Source organism: Moschus berezovskii, chromosome 19 (assembly GCF_049115385.1).
Source record: "Moschus berezovskii isolate FMDL1 chromosome 19, NW_MosBer_1.0, whole genome shotgun sequence".
Taxonomy (NCBI): domain Eukaryota; kingdom Metazoa; phylum Chordata; class Mammalia; order Artiodactyla; family Moschidae; genus Moschus; species Moschus berezovskii.
In genome coordinates this window covers 9042119-9069502 of record NC_142478.1, presented here as the reverse complement: position 1 = coordinate 9069502, position 27384 = coordinate 9042119, and the positions used below count along the sequence as shown (strand labels likewise).

At 40.4% G+C, this 27384-nt stretch overlaps 1 protein-coding gene across 7 annotated transcripts in view; it reads left to right on the top strand.

The window, feature by feature from the left end:
• The window catches only part of FHIP1A (FHF complex subunit HOOK interacting protein 1A), a 315123-nt gene that overhangs the window by 66506 nt on the left and 221233 nt on the right, over positions 1-27384 (top strand). For 5 of the 7 annotated variants that reach the window (XM_088827974.1, XM_055405473.2, XM_055405469.2 and 2 more), the window contains exon 2: positions 22247-22376. The exons of 1 other annotated variant lie outside the window; for it this stretch is intronic. The gene's annotated coding sequence lies outside the window, so the exon portion shown is untranslated. Of the gene's footprint in view, positions 1-22246; positions 22377-22468; positions 22592-27384 lie in introns of all 7 variants that reach the window. One more of the 7 variants, XM_055405472.2, reaches the window with a different exon arrangement.

Here is a 27384-nt window from a genome sequence, read left to right as displayed (position 1 = left end):
TCAGTGATCACGTTATCGTGACTATCTTGGTCGTGAAGATCTTTTTTGTACAGTTCTTCTGTGTATTCCTGCCACCTCTTCTTAATATCTTCTGCTTCTGTTAGGTACATACCATTTCTGTCCTTTATCGAGCCCATCTTTGCATGAAATGTTCCTTTGGAATCTCTAATTTTCTTGAAGAGCTCTCTTGTTTTTCCTATTCTGTTGTTTTCCTCTATTTCTTTGCATTGATCACTGAGGAAGGCTTTCTTATCTCTCCTTGCTATTCTTTGGAACTCTGCATTCAGATGCTTATATCTTTCCTTTTCTCCTTTGCTTTTCGTCTCTCTTCTTTTCACAGCTATTTGTAAGGCCTCCTCAGACAGCCATTTCGCTCTTTTGCATTTCTTTTCCATGGGGATGGTCTTGGTCCCTGTCTCCTTTACAATGTCACGAACCTCCGTCCAGAGTTCATCAGGCACTCTATCAATCAGATCTAGTCCCTTAAATCTATTTCTCACTTCCACTGTATAATCATAAGGGATTTGATTGAGGTCATATCTGAATGGTCTAGTGGTTTTCATTAAGTTTGCTAGTATTTTATTGAGGATTTTTGTTTATTTGTTTGGTTGTGTTGGGTCTTAGTTTTGGTCCTTGGGATCTTTGATGTATCGTGTGGGATCTTTTGTTGTGGCACTGGGACTCTCTAGTTGTGGCATTTGGGCTCAGTTGCTCCCTGGTGTGTAGGATCTTGGGCTTCCCTGGTGGCTCAGATGGTAAAGAATCTGCTTGTGATGAGGGAGACCTGGGTTCAATTCCTGGGTTGGGAAGATCCCCTGGAGGAGGGCATGGCCACCCACTCCAGTATTCTTGCCTGGAGAATTCCATGGACAGGGGAGCCTGGTGGGCTACAGTCCATGGGGTCTCAAGAGTCGGACACCTGAGGGATTAAGCATAGCTCAGCATGTAGGATCTTAGTTCCCTGACCAAGGATTGAACCTACGTCCCCTGCACTGCAAGGTGGATTCTTAACCACTGAATTATCAGGAGAGTCCCCTTGTTGAGGAATTTTGCATCTATATTCATCAGTGATATTGGCCTGTAGTTTTCTTTTTTTTGTGATCTCCTTGTCGGTTTTGGTATCAGGGTGACGGTGGTCTCATAGAATGAGTTTGGGAGTGTTCCTTGTGTGGATTTTTGGGATAGTTTCAGAAGGGTGAGTGTTGACTGTTCACTAAATGTTTGATAGAATTCACCTGTGAAGCTTCTGGTCTTGAACTTTTGTTTGTTGGGAGTTTTAAAATTACTGATTTAGTTTAAATACTGATAATAAGTCTTCATATTTTCTGTTTCTCCCTGCTTCAGTCTTGGGAGATTGTTCCTTTCCAAGAATTTGTCAGTTTCTTCCAGGATGTCCATTTCATTGATGTATAATTGATTGTAGTAGTCTGTTCTGATCCTTTATATTTCTGTGGTGTTGGTTTTAACTTCCCCTTTTTCATATTTGATTTTATTGATTTGACCACTCTCTCTTTTATTCTAGATGAGTCAGACTAAAGGTTTATCAGTTTTTTCCAAAGAACCAGGTGTGTGTTTCTTTGATCTTTTCTGTTTTGTTTTTAAAAAATTATTTATTTTAATTGGAGGCTACTTACTTTACCATACTGTGGTGGTTTTGCCATACACTGACATGAATCGGCCTTGGGTGTACATGTGTCCCCATCCTGAACCCCCCTCCCACCTCCCGCCCCCTCCCATCCCTCTGGGTCATCCCCATACACCAGCTTTGAGTACCCAGCTTCATGCATTGAACTTGGACTGCGCATCTATTTCACATATGGTCATATACGTGTTTCAGTGCTATTCTCTGTTAAAGTCTCTTATTTCATTTATTTCTGTTCTGATCTTCATGCTTTCTTTCCTTCTGCTAACTTTGGATTTTGTTTATTTCTTCTTTCTCTAGTTGCTGTAAGTGTAAGGTTAGGTTGTCTGAGATTGTTTCCTGAGGCAAGCTTATATTACTATGAGCTTTCCTCTTGGAACTGCTTTTGCTGCATAGAATTAGACTGGGTAATTAATAGTAATATCTTTGTCTTCTGCATTCTTCTACTGAAGTTCTCCTTTTCTTCTTTGGTCTGTTGCCACATTGCCCTTTTGCTTTAGGATTTCAATTTGTGAGGTGAAGACAGTGGGCATGATTTTCTCCTGCATTGCAGGCGGATTCTTCACCAACTGAGCTATCAGGGAAGCCCTTTATTATAGATAATTGCCTTGAACTCTGGCTAGTATGGACTTGACCTTTCAAAGTGCAGGGCCAAAGATCACATTTTTACTTGTGTGGGATTTTTTGTTGCTTTGATCTCAGAGGAATTGATAGATGCAGGTGTCGAGACTAAGGGAGATGAGGGCAGGTGGGTCGTCAGGAGCTCTGGGGCCGTGTTCAGTTCCTCAGCTCATGGTGGTGTCTGACGTTTCTTGGAAGAAGCAGAATAGATTCAACTACCTGAGGCTAGGAGCCAAGCAGGCCCCCATACTTCCCCAAAGTTCAAGTTCCTTTTAACTCTGAGTGTCTCCTGGGATCATTCTCTTAAAAAAGCACTTTACTGTATTTTTTTTCCCCATGAGGATAAAACCCCAGCACTCTAAATTCATGCTTCCTACTGTGGGACCTAGTATTATAGAATCTGTTTGCCTCTAAATAAAGAAATAAAGTAAGTTTCAACAGCATGTCAGTCAGCTGTCCCAGAAACCACTCAGAAGTTAATGGGTGTTTTGAGGTTGTGTATTCACCTGCCTGGAGAGTTGAGGACTCTGGACATATTTCGAGTTAGGAAATAAATACCTATGTGATTACATGGCTTATTGTTTATTGTAAAACATATCATCTTATGTTAGAGTCCAGTGACTCATGATCTGACTTCAGAATACTTTTGCCTCAATAATTTTAAAAACCCTTTTTCCTGCCATTTGGCTTCTAACATGTGTTCAGGCCATGCTTTTCTTTTGGTACCTTTCTAATTGAGATGAAATTTATATAACACAAATGCTGTGAATATTGTTTGTCAAGAGAATTTAAGAAAGGTTAATTGACTCAGCGCTTGGTTTATTTATTTGAATTCAGTAGCTGATAGGCCAGGATGATATATAAAGCCAGGTCCATGCCTTGAAGGAGACCACGGCCTCCAAGGAGGATACAAATATAAACAGATAATAATAGAGACATGAACAGTGTGCCCTGTGACTGCCAAGGATATCGACTGCACATTCCTTTTTGAGCCCACCTCTGAAAATGGTGGGTCTTTTCCTCTTGCTCAATATTTTTGTGGTGACTTGTCTCACTTCTTTGTCTTAATGTTTTCAGTTAGAGATTTCATATGAAAGTTAGAATTTTGTCAGCTACTTCATGCTTCTCAATATTTCTTGCTTCTATGATTCAAAGACAGAAATGTGTGTGGTAATGCTTGACGTTAGTCTGTTTGTTAGAATGATAAAACATGCAGTTGATATAAAACTGGATATAAAAATGTATTTTTTGACTGTTGGAGTATGAATTTGGGATTTTACCAAGTGTGTTTTTCCTGCAAGTGTGTGGCAAGACTGTTGGCCAATAAAATCCAGGACTGTTTGCTTACTTAAGCCTGAACTATATTGTGTATATTATAATTTTTATTGTATGTTTCACCCTCATTGCCTTAAAAAACCCAAGCTGAAAAAGTATACTTCCTGTTTTCTTTGCTTTGAAATATCCTAAAACTTCATATCTCTTCTCTCTCTCTCTTTTTTTTTGTTACTTAAATCTCTTGTTTGTTTGAAAATGATAACAGCAGTGTCTTTTTCTTTTATACTGGTAAATGGACAATATTTATAGAGATCCCTGGAAGTCATAGCGAAAGGACTAAGTGAAATTTGAAATGGCGTTATGCAATATGTGCTGGAGAAGACTCTTGAGAGTCCCTTTAACTGCAAGGAGATCCAACCAGTCCATTCTAAAGGAGATCAATCCTGGGTGTTCATTGGAAGGACTGATGCTGAAGCTGAAACTCCAGTATTTTGGCCACCTCATGCGATGAGTTGACTCACTGGAAAAGACTCTGATGCTGGGAAGGGTTGGGGGCGGGAGGAGAAGGGGACGACAGAGAATGAGATGGCTGGATGGCATCACTGACTCGATGGACATGAGTTTGAGTGAACTCTGGGAGTTGGTGATGGACAGGGAGGCCTGGCGTGCTGTGATTCATGGGGTCACAAAGAGTCGGACACGACTGAGTGACTGAACTGAACTGAATATGAATATATTATTTTCTTATATTAAGTAGAGTTTTATTAAGGTGAATTTTTCTCAATACTAATCTCTTTTTAAAAACTTATTGTTTATTTGGCTGCATTGGGTCTTGGTTGCTGCGTGTAGGCTTTTTCCGGTTGTGAGCAGGGGCTACCGTTCAGTTGCCATGCATGGGCTTTTCACTGCAGAGTATGGGCTCCGGGGCGTGCAGGCCAGCAGTTGTGGCATGCAGTCTTTTTAGTTGTCTTAGTACTTGTAGAATCTTTCTGACCAGGGTCCCCTGCATTGGCAGATGGATTCTTAAACCATTGACTACCAGGGAAGTTCAATACTACTCTTCTTTAAATTTAAAGACTTTAGTCTTCTTTTAAAATAATTACGCTATTTAGACTCCCTCACTTCTCTTTTTTTACACATTACATTACACAAGCACACAGGGTCTCAAACAACGAAGTTGAATGCCAGTGTCTTTGAAAGTAAAAGTCGCTCAGTCATGTCCGACTCTTTGCGACCCCATCCATGGAATTCTCCAGGCCAGAATACTGGAGTGGGTAGCTGTTCCCTTCTTCAGGGATCTTCCCAACCCAGGGATCAAACCCAGGTCTCCTGCATGGCAGGCGGATGCTTTACCAGCTGAGCCACCAGGGAAGCCAAATAGTTTAAAATAGTTTTTCTGTTTAAATTCCCTCACTTCTCTATTTTTTAGGCATTTCTAAACTGGCACAGCTGTCATTTTATTTTTTATTTTATCGAGTATGGTATCTTTGAAATGTTAGTTTAAAAACAAAATCCCTCTAAAGTTTCTTCTGATCCTTGAAAATGTAAGAACTGACTTCAGTGACTTCACTATAATACTCGTATTTTAGTAAAATCTTGCAACATGTTGCTCAAGTGCTAGAAAATAATATTTTTAGCTCAATTTTAAACCTTAACTGAAGTTTTATTTAACCTTTCTCTGTGTGAATAGCTTAAAGGGCACACTTATAAGGTTACAATTTACAGTTTTACAGAAAGATCTTTTTCTTCGCTTCATTATCTTGACAGCGGAGAAAGTCAAGGGAACAGTCAACAGACTGGTCTAATGGGAATTTGTTCCGTGTACTGGAATTTGCTTCCTCCTTGGTATGAGAGCTTGTGTTTGTGGCGTACAAAGTGACGTTGTGTAAAAATATGAAAGACAGGTGTTTACTCTGGCCTTGGCCAAGGTGAGAGTTTGAAATAGGAGAACTGGGCTCTGTATAGGAGGGAACAGGGAACTTGACGGATCTGTCGGTTTTGTCCCCCGTCATTGAAACCAGAAACTCAGTGAAGGAGATATAATTTCCCAACTTAATACAGCCTTAAAATCTTTTTTCTTTTGGTTGATGTATTTTAAGCAGTTGAATACATTTTCCATGAATTTTACTGCCTTCCATTTATCTTTGAATAGCAGCCAGCAGAGAGATATTTAGAAGGTTATGCACAACAATAAAACGAACTGTTAGAAAAGTCCTTTTGTGGCATTCCTCAAGTGTGTGCCGGTAGAAAAATTACTGTCATTTGATAGTGGGATGTTGGAAATGATTTTATTTACTATTTAGAAATAACACAAATGAGCCTTGCTTTTTCAGTTCACAGGTTCAAAACATTTAGTTATGCCTCACTAGCTCAAATCTTTGTTCATTACCCTGTACACTGATGGAATTAAATGTGACACATTGCAGTGTTGGATCAGCCCCACAGATTTAGAATGCAGGGTTTGATTGCATGCTGGGAAAAAAATAAAAAAGAAAGATACTGTTTAATGTCAGAAATGATTTCTGAAATTTTGTTTTTAGCTTAAAGTTGGCTCAAGAAAGTATCCCAATGATGGCAATGGAAAAAGATTGTGAAGAATATTCCATAGGTTGCCCTGTTGAAACCAAAAGAGAATCTTAGGGTTTGAAGGAGCAAGTAATTTTTCTTTCTTTTTTTTTCAATTTTAAGTACATATACATTTTTCAGTTGAAAAAAAAATGTATTTATTTATTTGTCTGTGCCGGATCCTAGTTGTGAGTACTTGGGATCTTTGATTTTCATTGTGGCATGGAGTTTCCCTCGTTGCTCAGTTGGTAAAGAATCTGCCTGCAATGCAGGAGACCTGGGTTTGATTTCTGCATTGGGGAAGATCCCCTGGGGAAGGAAATGGCAACCCACTCCAGTATTCTTGACTGGAGAATTTTATGGACAGAGGAGCCAGGTGGGCTACAGCCCATGGGGTTGCAAGAGGCGGACACAACTTAGCGATTAAACCACAATCACTATGCAGGGTCTTTAGATTAGATGTTTAGATTAGATTGCAACATGTGCAGTCTAATTCCTTGACCAGGGATTGAACCTGGGCCCCCTGCATTGTAAGTGTGGCGTTTTAGCTGCCGAACCAGCAGGGAAATCCCAAGCAAATAATTTTTCAAAGCCAGGCTCTTGGTATCTCTACTGGCCATAATATGGCTAGTCCCTGGCAGAGTGTGCTTCTAGTACTTGTGTCTGTCAGCTCCAGTAGTACACAGGTGTTCAGTGACCATTTGGCCTTGAAACATCTAGTTTTATCCTCTGGCTCCCCAGGGACATGTGTGGATGAAGGTCAGAGCCTTGGGATGCTTGCTGTGAGGCTCATAGGTGTTGAGAGAGGAGAGCTGCCTTAATATAATGACTGTATTTTTCAGGGAATTCTTTAGAGGCCACCTTCTTTTTTTTTTTTTATTATTTTAGTAATGTATTTTATTTAACCTAATCTGTCCAAAGTGTTGTTTTTCCACCATGTAATCAATATGGAAATATTGGTGACTTCCCTGGTGGTCCAGTGGCTAAGACTACACATTCCCAGTGCAGGGGGCCTGGGTTCCATGCCTGCTCAGAGAACTAGATCCCGCAGGCTGCAACTGAAGAACCTGCAGGCTGCGATAAAAGATGCCATGTGCTGCGACCCGGCGCAACCAAATACATATTTTTAAAATGAACATGTTATTAATGAGATCTTTTGCATTCTCTTTTCATATTCCATCTTGAACTCTGGTGAGGATTTTATATTTAAAGCACCTCTATATTTGAATGCCTGCTTTTCACCAGAAATGCTTGATCTCTGTTGAGATTGCATAAAATGTATAGTTGAAAAAGTAGTTTCACACCCAAGTTGTTCTAGTAACTGAATCAGTATCAATTTTAGACTTCAATTAATTAAAATGAAATGAACTTTGAGTCCCTTAGTCGCAGAAGCCACATTCCAAGTTTCAGTAACCTTGCATGGCTAGAGGTGACCTTGTTGAACAGTGTAGGGTTGGAGATTACCCCTTTGGGCTCCAGAACCAGTCTGTGGAGGCCATCTTCTAGTTCTTTTGCTTACTAATTCATTTAGTACAGGGCCATCTCTCAATGGCGTCTCTAACTTGCACTTCATTTTTATAATTACTATTTTTTTGGCCATGCCCGCAGCAACTAGGATCTTAGTTCCCTGACCAGAGATTAAACCTGTGCCCCCTGCATTGGAAGCATGGAATCTTAACCACTGGACTGCCAGGGAAGTTCCATAAATTGTACTTTAGTATTCATAAGATATATAAGCATTTTCTGTGGCCTAAAGTCACCTGTCATTTGTTTTAAGGGTAAAGGGCAGGGAATTGGAAGTTTAACTTGGATTTCAGTCCTAGCTCTGCCACTGTTAGATTTGACTTCATCTCTCTAAACTTCAGCTTTCTTGTCTATACAATGAGTGTTCATTCGTTTGTTCCTTCCTTCAACAAATATTAAGTAATTTCTGTGTGCCAGGCTTATCCTCAGTGCTGGAAAATGAGCAGTGAGCAAAGCAGACTAAAATCCTGCTTTCAGTGGCACTTGCATGCTACTGGGGAGATGGAATATAAAATAATAGAAGTGAAATATAATATGGTAGATGGTGACGGTTGCTCCAGAGAAAAATAGAACGGTTTCAGGGATAGAGTGACAAGATAGGAAGGTGATTCCTGTCTGTTTTACACGGTCGGCAGTAGACAGAGAGGGCCTCTGTGTGGAGGGGCCGTGTCGGCAGAGATGTACATGAAGAGCGGAAGGGTATTTGAGGATTCCTGGGGATAGATGATCTCAGGGAGCAGCAAGTCTGGCAGGCACCGCGTAAGTGGCAGAGCAGGGGGAAGAGTGGGGTTTCAGGGGGTGAGGGCCAGTGCAGCCGTGACGCCAGTGCACGCCTCTTGGGGCGGCTTAGAAGATGGGGTGAGATGACCTTTGATATGCATTTTGCACTGAAAGAACAAAATGCGATAACAAGTGGGGATTGTTGCAGGAATGCAGAAGGGTTCAGTAGTAGGAAGCTTGTTAAAGATAGTCGTCATCTTGTTAAACACAAAGAGAAAAAAATAATTTCATTTTTATAGAAAAGGCATGTGATAAAATTCAATATTGATTATTGATTTCTTTTTTAAAACCCTCAAAATGTGGTAGGAAAATATAGTTAGTAAACTATGTTCTTCTCAACCTAAAAACCATCTCAGCCTTAACAGGAAATTTGTGATCGTTAAAATCAGAAACAAAGATATCTACTGTTTTCACTCTTTATTAATGGTATTTTGGAATCACAGGTTAATGTAGGTGAACAATAGAATGACAAAGCAGTTAGAGAGGTGTGATGAATAGGAATATATGACTAAAATACTCCATGGAATCAAATGAAAAATTGACTGTAAAGAGTAATCATATTTATAAACAAGCTTGGATGTCAAAACAATATGTCAACATTCATACCTTTTGGATATACTAGCAACTAGTTTAAATGTTCAGTTCAGTCACTCAGTCATGTCTGACTCTTTGGCCACCCCATGGGCTGCAGCATGCCAGGCTTCCCTGTTCATCACCACCTCCCGGAGCTTGCTCAGACTCATGTCCATCAAGTTGGTGATGCTATCCAGCCAACCATGTCATCCATCCTCTGTCGTCCCCTTCTCCTCCTACCTCCAATCTTTCCCAGCGTCAGGGTCTTTTCCAGTGAGTCACTTCTTCGCATCAGGTGGCCAAAGTATTAGAGTTTCAGCTTCAGCATCAGTCCTTCCAATGAATATTCAGGGTTGATTTCCTTTAGATCTCCATGCTGTCCAAGGGACTCTCAAGAGTCTTCTCCAGCACCACAGTTCAAAAGCATCAATTCTTTGGCGCTCATCTTTCCTTATGGTCCAACTCTCACATCCATACATGACCACTAGAAGAACCATAACTCTGACTCTATGGACCTTTGTCATCAAAGTGATATCTGTGCTTTTCAATATGCTGTCTAGGTTGGTCATACCTTTTCTTCCAAGGAGCAAGTGTCTTTTAATTTCGTGGCTGCAGTCACCATCTGCAGTGATTTAGGAGCCCAAGAAAATAAAGTCTCTCACTGTTTCCATTGTTTCTCCATTTATTTCCCATGAAGTGTTGGGACTGGATATCATGATCTTCGTTTCTTGAATGTTGAGTTTTAAGCCAGCTTTTTCACTCCCCTCTTTCACTTTCATCAAGAGGCTCTTTAGTTCTTCGCTTTCTGCCATAAGGGTGGTGTCATCTGCATATCTGAGCTTATTGATATTTCTCCTGGCAATCTTGATTCCAGCTTGTGCTTCATTCAGCCTGGCATCTTGCATGATATACTCTGCATATAAGTTAAATAGAGTGACATTATACAGCCTTGATGTACTCCTTTCTCAATTTGGAACCAATCCATTGTTCCATGTCTGGTTCTAACTGTTGCTTCTTGACCTGCATACAGATTTCTCAGGAGGTGGGTTAGGTGGTCCGGTATCCCCATCTCTTTAAGAGTTTTCCACAGTTTGTTGTGATCCACACAGTTCAAGGCTTTAGTGTAGTCAGTGAAGCAGAAGTAGGTGTTTTTCTGGAATTCTCTTGTTTTTCCTTTGATCCAACGGATGTTGGCAGTTTGATCTCTCGTTCCTCTGCCTTTTCTAAATCCAGCTTATACATCTGAAAGTTCTCAGTTCGACATGAAGCCTAGCTTGAAGGATTTTGAGCATACCTTGCTAGCATGTGAAATGAGTACCGTTGTGCAGTAGTGTGAACATTCTTTGGCATTGCCTTTCTTTGGGATTGGAATGAAAACTGACCTTTTCTAGTCCTGTGGCCACTGCTGAGTTTTCCAAATTTGGTGGCATTTGAGTGCAGGACTTTCACAGCATCATCTTTCAGGATTTGAAATAACTCAACTGGAATTCCATCACCTCCACTAGCTTTGTTCATAGTGATGCTTCCTAAGGCCACTTGACTTCACATTCCAGGATGTCTGGCTCTAGATGAGTGATCACACCATCACGGTTATCTGGGTCATTAGGATCTTTTTTGTTTAGTTCTCTGTGTATTCTTGCCACCTTTTCTTAATCTCTTCTGCTTCTGTTAGGTCTATACCATTTCTGTCCTTTATTGTGCCCATCTTTGCATGAAATGTTCCCTTGGTATCTCTCATTTTCTTGACGATATCTCTAGTCTTTCCCATTCTATTGTTTTCCTCTATTTCTTTGCATTGATCTTTGAAGAAGGCCTTCTTTTCTCTCCTTGCTCTTCTTTGGAATTCTGCATTCAGATGGATATATCTTTCCTTTTCTCCTTTGCCTTTCACTTTTCTTCTCTTCCCAGCTATTTGTAAGGCCTCTTCAGACAACCATTTTGCCTGTTTGCATTTCTTTTTTTTGGGGATGGTCTTGATCACTGCCTCCTGTACAGTGTCACCAACCTCTGTCCATAGTTCCCTACGCACTCTATCAGAAATCTAATCCCTTGAATCTATTTCTCACTTCCACTGTATTGTAAGGGATTTGATAAAGGTCATACCTGAATGGTCTAGTGGTTTTCCCTACTTTCTTCAGTTTAAGTATGAATTTGGCAATAAGAAGTTCATGATCTGAGCTACAGTCTGCTCCAGGTCTTGGTTTTGCTGACTGTATAGAGCTTCTTCATCTTTGACTGCAAAGAATATAACCAGTCTGATTTTGGTATTGACCATCTGGTGATATCCATGTGTAGAGTTTAAATGTAGTAAAAGAAAAAACAATTACTGTAAAAAAGTATTAAATAAGAATAAACTTAAGAAATATTTAAGATTTGTATGAAGGTATTGGAAAATGCTCCTGAAGGGGACACATATATGATAAGAGCCTGTCATAGTCTGGAATATAGAGATGCTGGTTCTCCTTAAATTAACATGTATGCTTAATGCAATTCCACTGAAAGTAACAAGATTTTCAGGGGCTACACAACCTTATTCTGTGCTCATATTGAAAAATAAGTAACATGCACAGCTTGGCCATTTCTGAGAAGAGATTAAAACATACTGCACGATTATAATAATTGAAACATTTGTATTACTAAATGTCATGTTTAGTATATGACAAAAGATGGCATTTCAAGTTAATTGGAGAAAGATGCTCTGTTCAATAAATAGTGGTTGGATAACCAGGTGGCCATCTGGAGTGGGGAAAGAAAAGGCTATTTAGAACAGTATCTCAAGTGTTAAGCAAAATTGATCTATGCTAAACAGAAATTTAAAAAATATTTTATGAAAGAAAGCATGGGAAAGTTATTTTATAATCTTGGAGTGCCTTTCTAAGTAAGAGAGAAAGAAGAGAAGCCATAAAAGAGATTGATAAACTTGATTACTTTAAAAAACTAACAGAAAAAAGTCCTGCGTAAAGGAAGACTAAGATAATTGGGAGAAAATTTTTGCTTCTCATACTGCAAAGGGACTAATTTCCCTAATGAAGAGTTTCTACAGGTCCATAAGAACAATTCCAACAACCCAGTAGAAAAATGGACAAAGGATACAAATAGTCTACAGGAAGAAAAATAATGGTGTCTTTCAAAAATATTGAGAAAATGCTTAACCTGCTCATTTTAAGAGATATGCACATTACAACTAAACCGAGGTAGTATTTATCACTGTTTGATGGGCAAAGATTAAGAAATTGTATAACCTGTTCTGTGGAGAGAATGAGTGCAAAACAGTGGTTTTCTTTTGTGGGCAATTTGGCAAAATCTAAAGCTGAAACTCCAATGCTTTGGCCACCTCATGCGAAGAGTTGACTCACTGGAAAAGACTGTGATGCTGGGAGTGATTGGGGGCGGGAGGAGACGGGGACGACGGAGCATGAGATGGCTGGATGGCATCACCGACTGGATGGACATGAGTCTGAGTGAACTCTGGGAGTTGGTGGTGGACAGGGAGGCCTGGTGTGCTGTGATTCATGGGGTCGCAAAGAGTCGGACACGACTGAGCGACTGAACTGAACTGAATAGTGTGAAAAGGGCTTCCCAGGTGACTCAGTGGTGAAGAATCCACCTGCTAAGCAGAAGATACTGGTTCGATCTCTGGGTTGGGAAGATCCCCTGGAAAAGGAAATAGTATCCCACTCCAGTATTCTTGCTGGGAAATCCCATGGACTGAGGAGTCTGGAGGGCTTGAAAAAGTGTCGGATGTGACTTAGTAACAAAACAACAACAGTAGTATGAAAAAAACTCATATTCCTTGACTCAGAACTCCAGTTCTAGAAATTTATCCTAGATAAGTGTACAAATACATTCCTCTAGATATACATACATTCATATTACTATGTGTGTATCCTACATATACATATGTGTTACATGCATGAAAAAGTGATTCATGTACAAGGATAATTATTGTAGTAGTGTTCATAAAATGGCTAAAGATTAGAAACAACCAAGATGTTCATCCGTGGGAGACTGAGTTAATACACTGCATTAACAGCGGCTGTTAGAAAACTGTGCAGTTTACATTAGAAAACTGTGTTCAGTTCCGTTGCTCAGTCGAATCTGATTCTTTGCGATCCCATGAATCATAGCACGCCAGGCCTCCCTGTCCATCACCAAGGCCCGGAGTTCACTCAAACTCACCTCAGTTGAGTCGGTGATGCCATCCAGCCATCTCATTCTCTGTCATCCCCTTCTCCTCCTGCCCGCAATCCCTCCCAGCATCAGAGTCTTTTCCAGTGAGTCAACTCATCGCATGAGGTGGCCAAAGTATTGGAGTTTCAGCTTTAGCATCAGTCCTTCTAATGAACACCCAGGACTGGTCTCCTTTAGAATGGACTGGTTGGATCTCCTTGCAGTCCAAGGGACTCTCAAGAGTCTTCTCCAACACCACAGTTCAAAAGCATCAATTCTTCGGCGATCAGCTTTCTTCACAGTCCAATTCTCACATTCATACATGACCACTGGAAAAACTGTAGCCTTGACTAGACAGACCTTGGTTGGCAAAGTAGTGTCTCTGCTTTCTAATATGCTATCTAGGTTGGTCATAACTTTCCTTCCAAGGAGTAAGCGTCTTTTAATTTCATGGCTGCAGTCAGCATCCGCAGTGATCTTGGAGCCCAAAAAAATGAAATCTGACACTGTTTCCACTGTTTCCCCATCTATTTCCCATGAAGTGATGGGACCAGATGCCATGATCTTTGTTTTCTATATGTTGAGCTTCAAGCCAACCTTTTCACTCTCCTCTTTCACTTTCATCAAGAGGCTTTTGAGTTCCTCTTCACTTTCTGCCGTAAGGGTGGTGTCATCTGCATATCTGAGGTTATTGATATTTCTCCCGGCAATCTTGATTCCAGCTTGTGCTTCTTCCAGCCCAGCGTTCCTCATGATGTACTCTGCATATAAGTTAAATAAGCAGGGTGACAATATACAGCCTTGATGTACTCCTTTTCCAAAGTATTTGGAACCAGTCTGTTGTTCCATGTCTAGTTCTAACTGTAGCTTCCTGACCTGCATACAGGTTTCTCAAGAGGCAGGTCAGGTGGTCTGGTATTCCCATCTCTTTCAGAATGTTCCACAGTTTATTGTGATCCACACAGTCAAAGGCTTTGGCATAGTCAATGAAGCAGAAATAGATGTTTTTCTGGAACTCTCTTGCTTTCTCCATGATCCAGCGGATATTGGCAATTTGATCTCTGGTTCCTCTGCCTTTTCTAAAACCAGCTTGAACATCTGGAAGTTCATGGTTCACATACTGCTGAAGCCTGGCTTGGAGAATTTTGAACATGACTTTACTAGCGTGTGAGATGAGTGCAATTGTGCGGTAGTTTGAGCATTCTTTGGCATTCCCTTTCTTTGGGATTGGAATGAAAACTGACCTTTTCCAGTCCTGTGGCCACTGCTGAGTTTTCCAAATTTGCTGGCATATTGAGTGCAGCACTTTCACAGCATCATCTTTCAAGATTTGAAATAGCTCAACTGGAATTCCATCACCTCCAATAGCCTTGTTCGTAGTGATGCTTTTCTAAGACCCACTTGACTTCACATTCCAGGATGTCTGGCTCTAGGTGAGTTTTCACACCTTCGTGATTATCTTGGTCATGAAGATCTTTTTGTACAGTTCTTCTGTGTATTCTTGCCACCTCTTCTTAATATCTTCTGCTTCTGTTAGGTCCATACCATTTCTGTCCTTTATTGAGCCCATCTTTGCATGAAATGTTCCCTTGGTATCTCTAATCTTCTTGAAGAGATCTCTTGTTTTTCCCATTCTGTTGTTTTCCTCTATTTCTTTGCGTTGATCGCTGAGGAAGGCTTTCTTATCTCTCCTTGCTATTCTTTGGAACTCTGCATTCAGATGCTTATATCTTTCCTTTTCTCCTTTGCTTTTCGCTTTTCTTCTTTTCACAGCTATTTGTAAGTCTCAAATGGACTGGAATGGGTGAATTTAACTCAGGTGACCATTATGTCTACTACTTTGGGCAGGAATCCCTTAGAAGAAATGGAGTAGCCATCATGATCAACAAAAGAGTCCGAAATGCAGTACTTGGATGCAATCTCAAATATGAGAGAATGACCTTTGTTTGTTTCCAAGGCAAACCACTCAATATTACAGTAATCCAAGCCTACGCCCCAACCAGTAACTCTGAAGAAGCCAAAGTTGAACGGTTCTATGAAGACCTACAAGACCTTTTAGAACTAACACCCAAAAAAGATGTCCTTTTCATTATAGGGGACTGGAATGCAAAAGTAGGAAGTCAAGAAACACCTGGAGTAACAGGCAAATTTGGCCTTGGAGCTCGGAATGAAGCAGGGCAAAGGCTGATAGAGTTTTTCCAAGAGAACGCACTGGTCATAGCAAACACCCTCTTCCAACAACACAAGAGAAGACTCTACACATGGACATCACCAGATGGTCAACACCAAAATCAGATTGATTATATTCTTTGCAGCCCAAGATGTAGAAGCTCTATACAGTTAGCAAAAACAAGACCAGGAGCTGACTGTGGCTCAGATCATGAACTCCTTATTGCCAAATTCAGACTTAAATTGAAGAAAGTAGGGAAAACCACTAGACCGTTCAGATATGACCTCAATCAAATCCCTTATGATTATACAGTGGAAGTGAGAAATAGATTTAAGGGACTAGATCTGATAGGTAAGAGTGCCTGATGAACTCTGGACGGAGGTTCGTGACATTGTACAGGAGACAGGGACCAAGACCATCCCCATGGAAAAGAAAACTGTGTAGTCACATATAAAAATACCAGTGAATCTCTTTATGTATCATTTTGGAAACATTGCCAGTATATGTTGTTTGGTGAAAAATGCAAGGTGCAGGACCGTGTATGTGATATTTCATTTTTTTGTTAAAAATGTTTTGCTCATTTATGAATAGATACAGTCTCTGGGAGGTATAATTTGAATTTAAATATATCCTTCCCCTTCTCAAAAAAATTCTGTTTAGCACAGTGCCTTGCACTTGGTACTTCCTACTTGATGGTGGTAGTTATTTTCATTGTAGTCACAGCGTTCCTTTACCTCAAGAGTTGATTTTTCACCCTTGGGTCTGGAAGAACAAGCCATTCTCACTATCAGTTCAGTTCAGTTCAGTCGCTCAGTCGTGTCCGACTCTCTGCGACCCCATGAATCACAGCACGCGTGCTTAATGAGTGTCATTGTTATTCATCAGAAATGATCTGTGTGCTTCCTGAAGGATGCTTCTTCGAGGATGTCAGTACAGGATCTGCAAACCGAATATGGCAAATAAGTTTGGGAAGCGTATTAAACAAAACTAAGTGAGCTTCTTTTTTCAGGCCTTCTTAGAGCCTTAATAAACTTAACAATAATGCGCTTTGTGAATATTCAAGAGGGATATTTCAGAATGTAAGTGAAGCAAGTGAAGTGGAAGTCACTCCATCGTGCCTGACTCTTTGTGACCCCATGGACTGTAGCCCATGGACTGGGCTCCTCTGTCCATGAAATTCTCCAGGCAAGAATACTGGAGTGAGTCGCCATTCTGTTCTCCAGGGGATCTTCCTGGCCCAGGATTGAACTCAAGTCTTCCTCATTGCAGGCAGATTCTTTACTATGTGAATGCCATCAGGGAAGCCCAATATCAAGAGGGATATTTTAGAATGTAGCATTTTCCAAATCTGCTTGAATACAGCAACCACAGCTTTTCTCTTTCTTTAAGAAACAGGAGTAGTTGTTGCAGGAAATACCACTTTAACACTTAGATTAGGTTTTGTTCACCTTTGTTCTTGATTCGGACCATTCTTTGTTCATCTCTGAGAGGCCTGCCGCCTCGCTGTCTGCTTCTCCTCCTCTGTGATGTGCTGCGGTTCACGCATTTATTCTGTGATTGGGACCTTCCCAAGGCATTCAAGTAACACTGCGTTTCTTGAGTGGAGAAGAGAATCTATATAATTAGTGTAAAATCTCAGGAATCAATTGGATGGAAATTGAAGATTAAAGCTTCCTTTGATTGAGCTTTCCACAAAGCTTTAAAAATTTTGCTGTTTGGAGAGAGGAATGAAGTGGGAGGAACTGTGAGTTTAACAGAGAAGATATGGGTTCTACCTCTGTCTTCCCTGTTTACCAGCGTTTAATTTTGAACATGTCACCTACCTTGTGCATGCCAAGTCTCTTCAGTTGTGTCCGAGTCTTTGTGACGACATAGACTTGTAGCCCACAAGGCTCCTCTGTCCATGGAATGCTCCAGGCAGGAATATTCGAGTGGGTTGCCATGCCGTCCTCCAGGGGATCTTCCTGACTCAGGGATCGAACCTGCATCTCTTACGTCTCCTGCATTGTCTGACAGGTTCTTTACCACTAGAACCACCTGGGAAGCCCTGTCCCCTACCTTTACTGTGCTTTATTTTTGTCACCTATAAAATTCATGGATTGGGCTTGCTGCTGCTGCTGCTGCGTCACTTCAGTCGTGTCCGACTCTGTGTGACCCCATAGACGGAAGCCCACCAGGCTCCCCCGTCGCTGGGATTCTCCAGGCAAGAACACTGGAGTGGGTTGCCATTTCCTTCTCCAATGCATGAAAGTGAAAAGTGAAAGTGAAGTCGCTCAGTCGTGTCCGACCCTTAGCGACCCCACAGACTGCAGCCTACCAGGCTCCTCCATCCATGGGATTTTCTAGGCAATAGTACTGGAGTGGTTTGCCATTGCCTTCTCCGTGGATTGGGCTTAGGTCCACCCATTTTAAAACTCTTGAATTATTATTAACATGCTTGAGTGGAATCAGGGAAGATTGTGGGCCTCAGTAGAACATTTTGTTCTTATCTGCAAATTTTCACATAACCTGTCTCAGTTCAGCTCTTTTGGAGAATGAAATTATTCAATAATCAGCTCATCGTCAACACTACAAATTTGAAACCTTGAATTATTTGAGGCTTGTACTTGATTGATTGATTTGTTAATTACTCTCCAGGAAAGCACTTGATTATAGCACGGGTCAATTAATCCAGTGCTATGGAAAAATCCACACCTCCTATAAAAACGCCCCTCTGCATTCATTTTGCCGATACAGGGAGAAATCTGTGATGCGGCTGTTAATTATCTTCCCTTCTCCGCCCACAGCATGCACAGCATTCAATGGTGGTTTGCTGTGCTTTTTGTGCACTCCCCACCTATTAGCAGATTTCTGAACTCAGCACAGTAGAGGTCTGAATTCACTGAATATATGCCATTTGCAAATGAGGTTTAAATTTGTCCCTGTTTTGAAATTAGGGAAATGACATAGCCATTGCATCGAAGGATTGTGAACCTGAATTTGATTTTGTTAAGTGGAGGTAGAATGTTTTGTTAGAAGGAAAGCACTTGCCTGGGCAGAGATTTGGGTGTGACTCAATCGTGAACTGCCAACTCCTTACCCCCTTATTAGCAGGAGATGTATTTTGTTTTTAAGGGAAGTGACAAGGAGAGAATTATTAAGATCCAGTGAATTTTAAGAGAGTCCTTTCAGTTTACTTTAATTCCATTTAACCTTGCTTTCCATGTTATCCTGTGCATTACTCTCAAGGAAGTCAGCTTCCTTTGAAGTCTCAAAGCGTGACTGCTGGTGGAATCCTGCTGGTAAAATATAAGTGATTCTCAGTAAGCCCTTCCTGATACATAGGGATGCCTTGCTGCCCAGGTAAAAGCATATGTGTGTGAGTGCCTGTAAAGGAGTGAAAGGGCAGAGTGTATGGTAATGGATACTGCAGTGGGAGGAGTGTTTCTCGTGAATTGGAGATGCCCTTTCATCATTCAAGAGCCACAGAACGAGAAGAGGCTTCACATCGCCTAAGAAGCATCTGGAAGCGGTCTGTAATTCTTAGGAGGCAGCAGGAGAGCCTGTCTCTCTCCAGTACGTGATAATAAAACAGTTCATGTGGGATTATGGAAGAAGTAGAATTCTCTCTTACTTGTAAGTCATTGTAAAATTGCTTGAGATTAAATGTCCAGAGATTTGATTATGAATTATACTTTGAGGTCATAGGTGTTTAATATTGGAGTTGAGTGAAGAAGGCAGATTTGAAGGTACTGAAGAAATTTTAATGTGAAGAATTTGTTTATTTGCGTGTAAAGTGTTATCCCTTGCCTCTCAGGCCCCATACACACTTTTTCTGTGCCTAGGCATTACCACAACTTATCCAGTTTTAAAGACTTTGGTTACACTGAGGTCCCTCTCTTCATCTTTGTCCCTTTCATGAAACTTGTGGTATAAGAAATGACTTCCAAGCCTTTGAGGTCAAGCATACACACAAAACATCTTATAGTGACTTCTAAGGAATCATCTTTTAATATATCAGACTGTTACAGAAAAATTATGTTAATGAGTGGTGTGTCCTTATTACACAGAAATTTTGAAAATAGCTGGTATATTTGTTATACCAGTCAGTCCTAAAGGAAATCAACCCTGAATATTCATTGGAAGGACTGATGCTGAAGCTCCAGTACTTTGACCACCTGAAGCAAAGATCCCCGACTCATTGCAAAAAACCCTGATCCTGGGAAAGATTGAAGGCAGGAGGAGAAGGGGGATGATAGAGGACAAGATGGTTTGATGTCATCATCAACTCAATGGGCATGAGTTTGCACAAACTCTGGGAGATAATGATGAACAGGGAAGCCTGGTGTGCTGAAGTCCATGGGATCGCAAATAGTTGCAAACGATTTAGCGACTGAACAACATTTGTTGTACTGAAACTGTGTCATTTCAGGGGGGCCTCTGAAGGGCTGCAGTATTACAGTCCTTTATGTCTCGGTGTAGAAAAGAATTCAGCAAGAGACAAAGTGATAGATAAGGAAGTGATTTATTGGAATAGAACACTTGTGAGGTTTGCAAGCGTGTGGGAAAGAAGTGCCACACCCTGAGAACTTACTGGGCTAGTTTTATAATAAAGGAAAAGTAGGGAGGGGCAGAAGAGCTTCTTTGTCTCTCTTGGGTAGACATCATGCTTCCATCATCAGCTCCTCCTCCAGGCTGGGCAGGGGAGTTTTCTTGTCCCTACATGGTCAAGCTAGGGCCACAAATTATTGTTTTTTATGTGTGCAGAGAGTTTGTCCTAGGGATCATTAACTTAATGAGCTCACTGGGCAGGATGTGAGGTTTATGCCATCATTGTTATATTGTTTGGGGGCACGTCTCATGCTTCTGTTGCATGGTTGTGTGTTAATCTAGCCTGCTTGGTTTTGTGGGTAAGCAGACTTTCTCTCTTGAGTAATCATTAACTTTCAGGGGTCTCCCATATTTTTTCTACTTATAGTCCCCTAGTGGGATTAACTATTTAGTCACCTACCTTGTCCCTTTACTCTGTCCCTATCAGTACTAGATTCTGACCTGAATTGCTTACCTTAACCCATCTAAAGTTGGGGAAATACTTCTAATTATGTTAGAACAAATTGCTTCCTGTTTCTTGCTTTACTTGATGATTGTGATCATATGGAATTACAACATTGTATTCTGTGTTTTCTTTCTTCTTTATATGATAAATGATGTTTTCCCTACTTTATTAAAATTCAAATTTTTCTAATGGTTGACAAAATTGTGTAAAGTAAATTAGGTGATTTTGTCAAATTTACTTAACTCTTCTTTCCCAGTTATTGGGCACTTAATATGGTTCTTCTGCTTAAAATTTACATATAGTATCTATTGCTTTATTAAAATGTGTATTTTTTTTTCTTGGTCATTTTTCTCTGGCTTCCACCTGTTCTCATCTAGAATAGCATCCTCTTTCACTTTGTTTAGCATTTGCATTAGCTTCCCTGGTGGTTCAGACGGTAAAGCGTCAGCCTGCAATGTGGGAGACCTGGGTTCAATCCCTGGATTGGGAAGATCTCCTGGAGAAGGAAATGGCAACCCACTCCAGTGTTCTTGCCTGGAAAATCCCATGGATGGAGGAGCCTGGCAGGCTACAGTCCATGGGGTCGCAGAGAGTCGGACACGACTGAGCGACTTCACTTTCTTTCTGCCTTTTGAGGTCTCTGTGCTTGGGGTTAGTCTCTTTGCTGTGCTCTCTAGGTTATGTTCTCTGTACTGTTTGTCTCAGTTCAGTTCAGTTCAGTTCAGTCACTCAGTCGTGTCCGACTCTATGCGACCCTGTGAATCACAGCACGCCAGGCCTCCCTGTCCATCACCAACCCCCGGAGTTCACTCAAACTCATGTCCATTGAGTCGGTGATGCCATCCAGCCATCTCATTCTCCGTCGTCCCCTTCTCCTCCTGCCCCCAATCCCTCCCAGCATCAGAGTCTTTTCTCGTAAGTCAACTCGTCGCATGACGTGGCCAAAGTATTGGAGTTTCAGCTTTAGCATCAGTCCTTCCAATGAACACCCAGGACTGATCTCCTTTAGAATGGACTGGTTGGATCTCTTTGCAGTCCAAGGGACTCTCAAGAGTCTTCTCCAACACCACAGTTCAAAAGCATCAATTCTTCGGCGATCAGCTTTTTCACAGTCCAACTCTCACATCCATACATGACCACGGGAAAAACCATAGCCTTGACTAGGTTTGTCTCAGATGGGACAATTTCCAAGCTTCCTCTTCTTTGGGAACCTAGGACCCCTGTACTAGAAGCACTGTATCTTAGCCACTGTATCACCAGGGAAGTTCCTTCTCAGCCTTCTTCATGCTCATGTTTTTCTGAATGTATGGTCAGGAAGCCATGTAACTGTGCTGTGAAACATCTTCCCAGGTAGGCATGGTCACATGAGATCTGTGTCTAAAACCAAAGTAAACTTTGCCCATGGGATGGCAAAAAATTGAACTTTCAACTGTCAATATTTGAATAGGTCAGAGGTGTCAGGGAATATTTGGTGAATATCACACCTTTAAAGAGAAGCAGGCTATGAAGTTTCTTGCTATTTTATATTTTGTTCTCATTATAATGTTATGTTGCTGATGCATGGGTATGGGTTTATTTAATTTCACATTTGTTTTTCTCTTCTAAAAGAAGTGTGTAATTACTTACCATCTCTTGGAGGACAGAAGAATCCTTCTCTCCTTTCTGCTGCCCAGTGGGAGTCTGTCATATTTGGCTAGCATTCAGACTTCTAAATAAAGATTCAATTTTTGCTTATAACTTTTTAAAAAAAAAATAAGTGCAATCTGAGGCAGAGTCATTCAGTGCACGACAAATGGCGGTACGTGGGAGGGGAGAAAACCTAGAGAAAAATTGATTGGGTTTTTATAGTTTATTGATGATTGTGGGTCTCTCTCTCTTTCTTTTTTTTTAGCTGTTTTCTATAGATTTTGGAAATAGTCTTCTGGGAGTTGCCAGCAGTGCCAAGTGTTGGAAAAATCTTTTCTGCCCTTCCGATAGAGTGAAGTGAGCAAACATAATCTAGCAGAAGAGAGCAATCGCAGGTAATGTCTTTTCTTGTTACTATTGATGTGTGTTCGGTAATGTTCAGTAACAAATTAAAGAAAAATAAGCCTACTTGAATTTACACATCCAGGTGCTGACAGAAGAAAAACACACAACTTGAGGGTTTTGAATTAAGTTTTATTCCGGGACCTTACTGAAGACTATAGCCCGGGAGACAGCCTCTCAGATACCTCTGAGGAGCTGCTCCAGAGAGGTAAGGGAGGAGCCAGGATGTGTAGGCATGTTGAGCTTTAAAACAAAACAAAACATGTAGTCAAACATCAAAAGATAACTGCTAATCACAGAAATAAACATTGCAAGTTAATGGTTTTAGTGCCTTGTTGCTTACAGGAAGATACAAGGATCTGGGCTCAGTGAAATTATTCGTTAGATATGCATCTTAATTATCTAGGGCCAGTATCCAGAGCACAGGGTGCTTCCTGTTTTTCTCTATCCTGAATTCCCCTTGGGGCATACCATCAGTAGGAGTGGGGTGCTGCAGTGGCTGATGGCTTGGTCCTTGTTTACTGGAATGACAGGTAACATCCCTTGTCCACAGAGGTGAACATTATCTTGTTCAAAGCAGTCTTTCTGAGAGACTGCACTGTCGTCTCTACTCAAAACATTAAAAAAAATTATTTATTTGACTACGCTGGATCTTAGTTCCTGCATGTGAACTCTTGGTTACACCTGAGGGATCGAACCCAGCTCCCTGCATTAGGAGTGTGGCATCTTAGCCACTGGACCACCAGCGAAGTCCCAAAGATTTTTTTTCTTTGGGAACTGCATCTAAATCCTCTGGTGGCATTCTTTGAAGCATCCTGTTTTCTTTGGTGGCAAATGTAAACCCTCAGAGGGTGTTTTGGGAAGTAGTCTAAATTTCTTCAGAGCTATGGGATATTGGAAGTTCTAATTTTGATCAAAAAACCAGGAGGAATAATGTAATGAAACCAGTTTCTCTCTATATAATTTGTATGTGTGTTTGAAGTCTTATACACTGTATTGAAAGTTACTTCTACAAAGAGGTGACTCTGAGTTTCAAACAGTCGTATAATAATATTGTTATTAGACTTGTAGCTTACAGAGAAGCATATGCTGTTTATTTGTATGTAAATATTGCTATTCTTCCTTATTAAAATTGATCAATTTGTCAATTGTTTATCAGGTTGAATAAGATGAGATTTAATTTCCTTATGAGATATACTTCTAAGGCTCTGTAATTTGCATCTTATTAGAGGTGTGTTTTGCATTGTTTCTTAAAGTGTCGTTATAGTACTTGTTAAAAATGCACAATGAAAATTCAGATTAGCAAGACTAGCTGCAAAATCTAGTGTGTCACAATCTGAATCAGAGTGCTAGGGGGAAGGATTTGGGAATTTTACAAGTGACTACCACCCAAGATGGACACTGCCACTGCAATGAAAGCATACTTCCACCTAATCTTTGTGTTTTTGGATTTAAAGGTATTACAATCACCTTGATTTTTGCTTTGAATAAAACAATCCTAGTATTTTTAGTATACTATTTTGACACAGGATTATGTCCTTAAGTGGGCTTCCCTGGTGGCTTAGCTGGTAAAGAATCTGCCTGCAGTGCAGGAGACCTGGGTTCCATTCCTGGGTTGGGAAGATCCCCTGGAGGAAGGAACAGTTACCCACACCAGAATTCTTGCCTGGAGAATTCCACGGACTGTATAGTCTATGGGGTCGCAAAGAGCTGGACAACACTGAGCAGCTTTCACTCATGTTTTCAAGTTGCATGTTGTTAGATCAAATTACTGTTATTTGAACTTTATGTCTCAATTTAAAATGAGTATATTTTTCCTTGGATGCAAATGGATAAATTTGTTTTTGACAGCTAGATGCCAAATACTAAGTTTTATGAAATATCTTCTTGATTTGTTGGTAAGTTGTACCTCAGGTATCTTATTCAGCTGGTGGTAAAGAGTAATGGGGTAGGTCTTAGAGGCTCCTGGAGTCTGTGCTTTGCTGTTGTAGCATCCAGTCCAGCATTATTCAGTAAACATTGTGATGAAGGCTTTGCTGTGCAACTTATGGTTCAGACAGACCAAATCTTTTCTTTATAGTACTCAGAGATTTTATGAAGTACTTTGAATCCCCCAAATGAAAGAAAGTATTAATATTAAATACTAGACTTTGATAGGATATTTTCATTGCCATGTACATTCTTTAGTAATCCTTCCTATAAAGTTATTAATTTTACAGAAAGTAAGCTTTGTGTATAAAGTGCGTTATTTTTTAGATACTTGCAATCTAAAAAATTTATAAACATTATAAAAAGATCATTTCTTTGTAGTATTTATTTATAAATAGACATATTTTTTCTTTTTTTATAAATTTATTCATTTTAATTGGAGGCTAATTACTTTACAATATTGTAGTGGTTTTGCCATACATGGCCATGCATCAGCCACGGGTGTACATATGTTCCCCATCCTGAACACCCCTCCCACCTCCCTCCTCATCCCATCCCTCAGGGTCATCCCAGTGCACCAGCCCCAAGAACCCTGTATCATGCATCGAACCTGGACTGGTGATTTGTTTCACATATGATAATATACATGTTTCAATGCCATTCTCCCAAATCATCCCACCCTCACCCTAATAAATCATTTATTTGTAGTTCAGTTCAGTTTAGTCGCTCAGTTGTGTCCGACTCTTTGTGACCCCATGAATCACAGCATGCCAGGCCTCTCTGTCCATCACCAACTCCCAGAGTCCACCCAAACCCATGTCCATCGAGTCGGTGACGCCATCCAACCATCTCATTCTCTGTCGTCCCCTTCTCCTCCCGCCCCCAATCCTTCCCAGCATCAGAGTCTTTTCCAGTGAGTCAGTTCGTCGCATGAGGTGGCCAAAGTATTGGAGTTTCAGCTTTAGCATCAGTCCTTCCAATGAACACCCAGGATTGATCTCCTTTAGAATGGACTGGTTGGATCTCCTTGCAGTCCAAGGGACTCTCGAGAATCTTTTCCAACACCACAGTTCAAAAGCATCAGTTCTTTTTATTTATCAATTATTTGTAGTATTTATTTATAAATAGACATATTTCATAAATTTATTGATATTATAAATAAATATTGAAATATTTTAGGTATTTTATAATCAGATTATACCTTTACTTTAAAAGATACGTACAATATTATATCATTCTATGTATGTTAATATTAAGAGATAATATACTTTATGTAAGATAAAAATGACTATAGGTTTATAAGTTAAGGCCATTATAAGAAAATATTTCATTGTTTATACTTAAAAATTGTGTTAAAACACAGAACACAAAATTTACCATTTTAACGATTTTTAAGCATATAGTTCCAAGTGTTATAAATATAGTCACATTGTTGTGCAACCAGTTTCCATAATGAAACTGTAGCCATTAAATAGCTGTTCATTCTCCCCGCCCCCTGCACTGTGAATTTAACTGTTCTACGTACCTCATGGAAGTGGATTCATACGGTGTTTGTCTTCTTGTGACAGGCTCGTTTTACTTAGAGTGATGTTCTCACAGTTCATCCATTTGTTAGAATTTCCTTCCTTTTTAAGGGTGAATAATATTTCTTATACACACACACACACATTACATTTTGTTTATCCATTCATTCATTAATGGACATCTGGGTTGCTTCGACCTTTTGAATGTTATGAATAGGCTAGTTGTACATGAGTGTGTAAATAATCTATTTGCATTCCTGCTTTCAGCTGTTTTGGATATATATCTTAAAGTGAAATAGTGGGGTCACATATTAATTGTTTTTAATTTTTTGAAGGACCACCTTACTGTTTTCCACAGCAGCCAAGCCATTTTATATTTCTACCAGAAGTACACAGGCATTCCAGTTTCTCCATATCCTCACCAACACTGGGTTTTAGTATTTTTTTGTTTTTGTTTTTGATGATGATAGCCATCCTGATGTGTATGAAGTGATGTCTCATGGTTTTGATTTGCATTTTAATAATGATTAGTGATGTTAAACATCTTTTCATATGCTTGTTAGCCATTCATATATGGATAAATGTTTAGTCAAGTCTTTTGCCCATGTTATAATCAGGTTATTTGTCTTTCTGTTATTGAGTTATAGGAGTTGTTTACATGTTCTCTTTATCAGATATATGGTTTACAATTAAGATTTGGGGCTTCCCTAGTAGCTTAACTGGTGAAAAATCCACCTGCAAGACGGGAGACCCCAGTTTGATTCCTGCGTCAGGAAGATCCACTAGAGAAGGGATAGGCTACGTGCTCCAGGATTCTTGGGCTTCCCTGGTGGCTCAGCTGGTAAAGAATCCACCTGCAATATGAGAGACCTGGGTTCGATCGCTGGGTTGGGATGATCCCCTGGAGAAGGGAAAGGCTACCCACTCCAGTGTTCTGCCCTGAAGAATTCCATGGACTGTGTAGTCCATGGGGTCACAAAGAGTTGAATATGACTGAATGACTTTCACTTTCATTTTCTTTCGACTAAGATTCAATAATTGACGGTAAGCATAGAGCCTGTGTTTAAATTTTAAGTTAGTTGTTTGGTGGGCAATTACATTATATTTGGGATTTGATTGTGGTAAACTCTGAATTTTGGTCTTCAGGTAAATGGGTTAGTGTGTGTGGCTAACAGGGTTTGACAAAGGAGAGATCCTCTAATGTCTTAGGAAGCTTTAGTTTCAAGACCATAAGCAGAATCAACATTTTTATGATGAAGGATAGCTGGTAATGAATCCTGGGAAAAAACTTAATGACAGTTCAAATCATTCACCTGTCTGGGTAGCCTGATTTTGCCTCTAAGCTCTAAAAAGTGGTATGTTTGTTGACAGAATGGTACTTAGAATGACTTTGAAAAGTTCCAAACCCAGACCTTGCACCTTTAGAAGTAAGGTTACTTTGGGGAAGACAGGAGGGTGTTGGGAGTTGGGTGGGAGGAGTCCAAAAGCAAATATATGTAACAAAGATGCTCGGAAGGTAGGGGAGCAGCTTAGCTGGATGTAGGAGTCC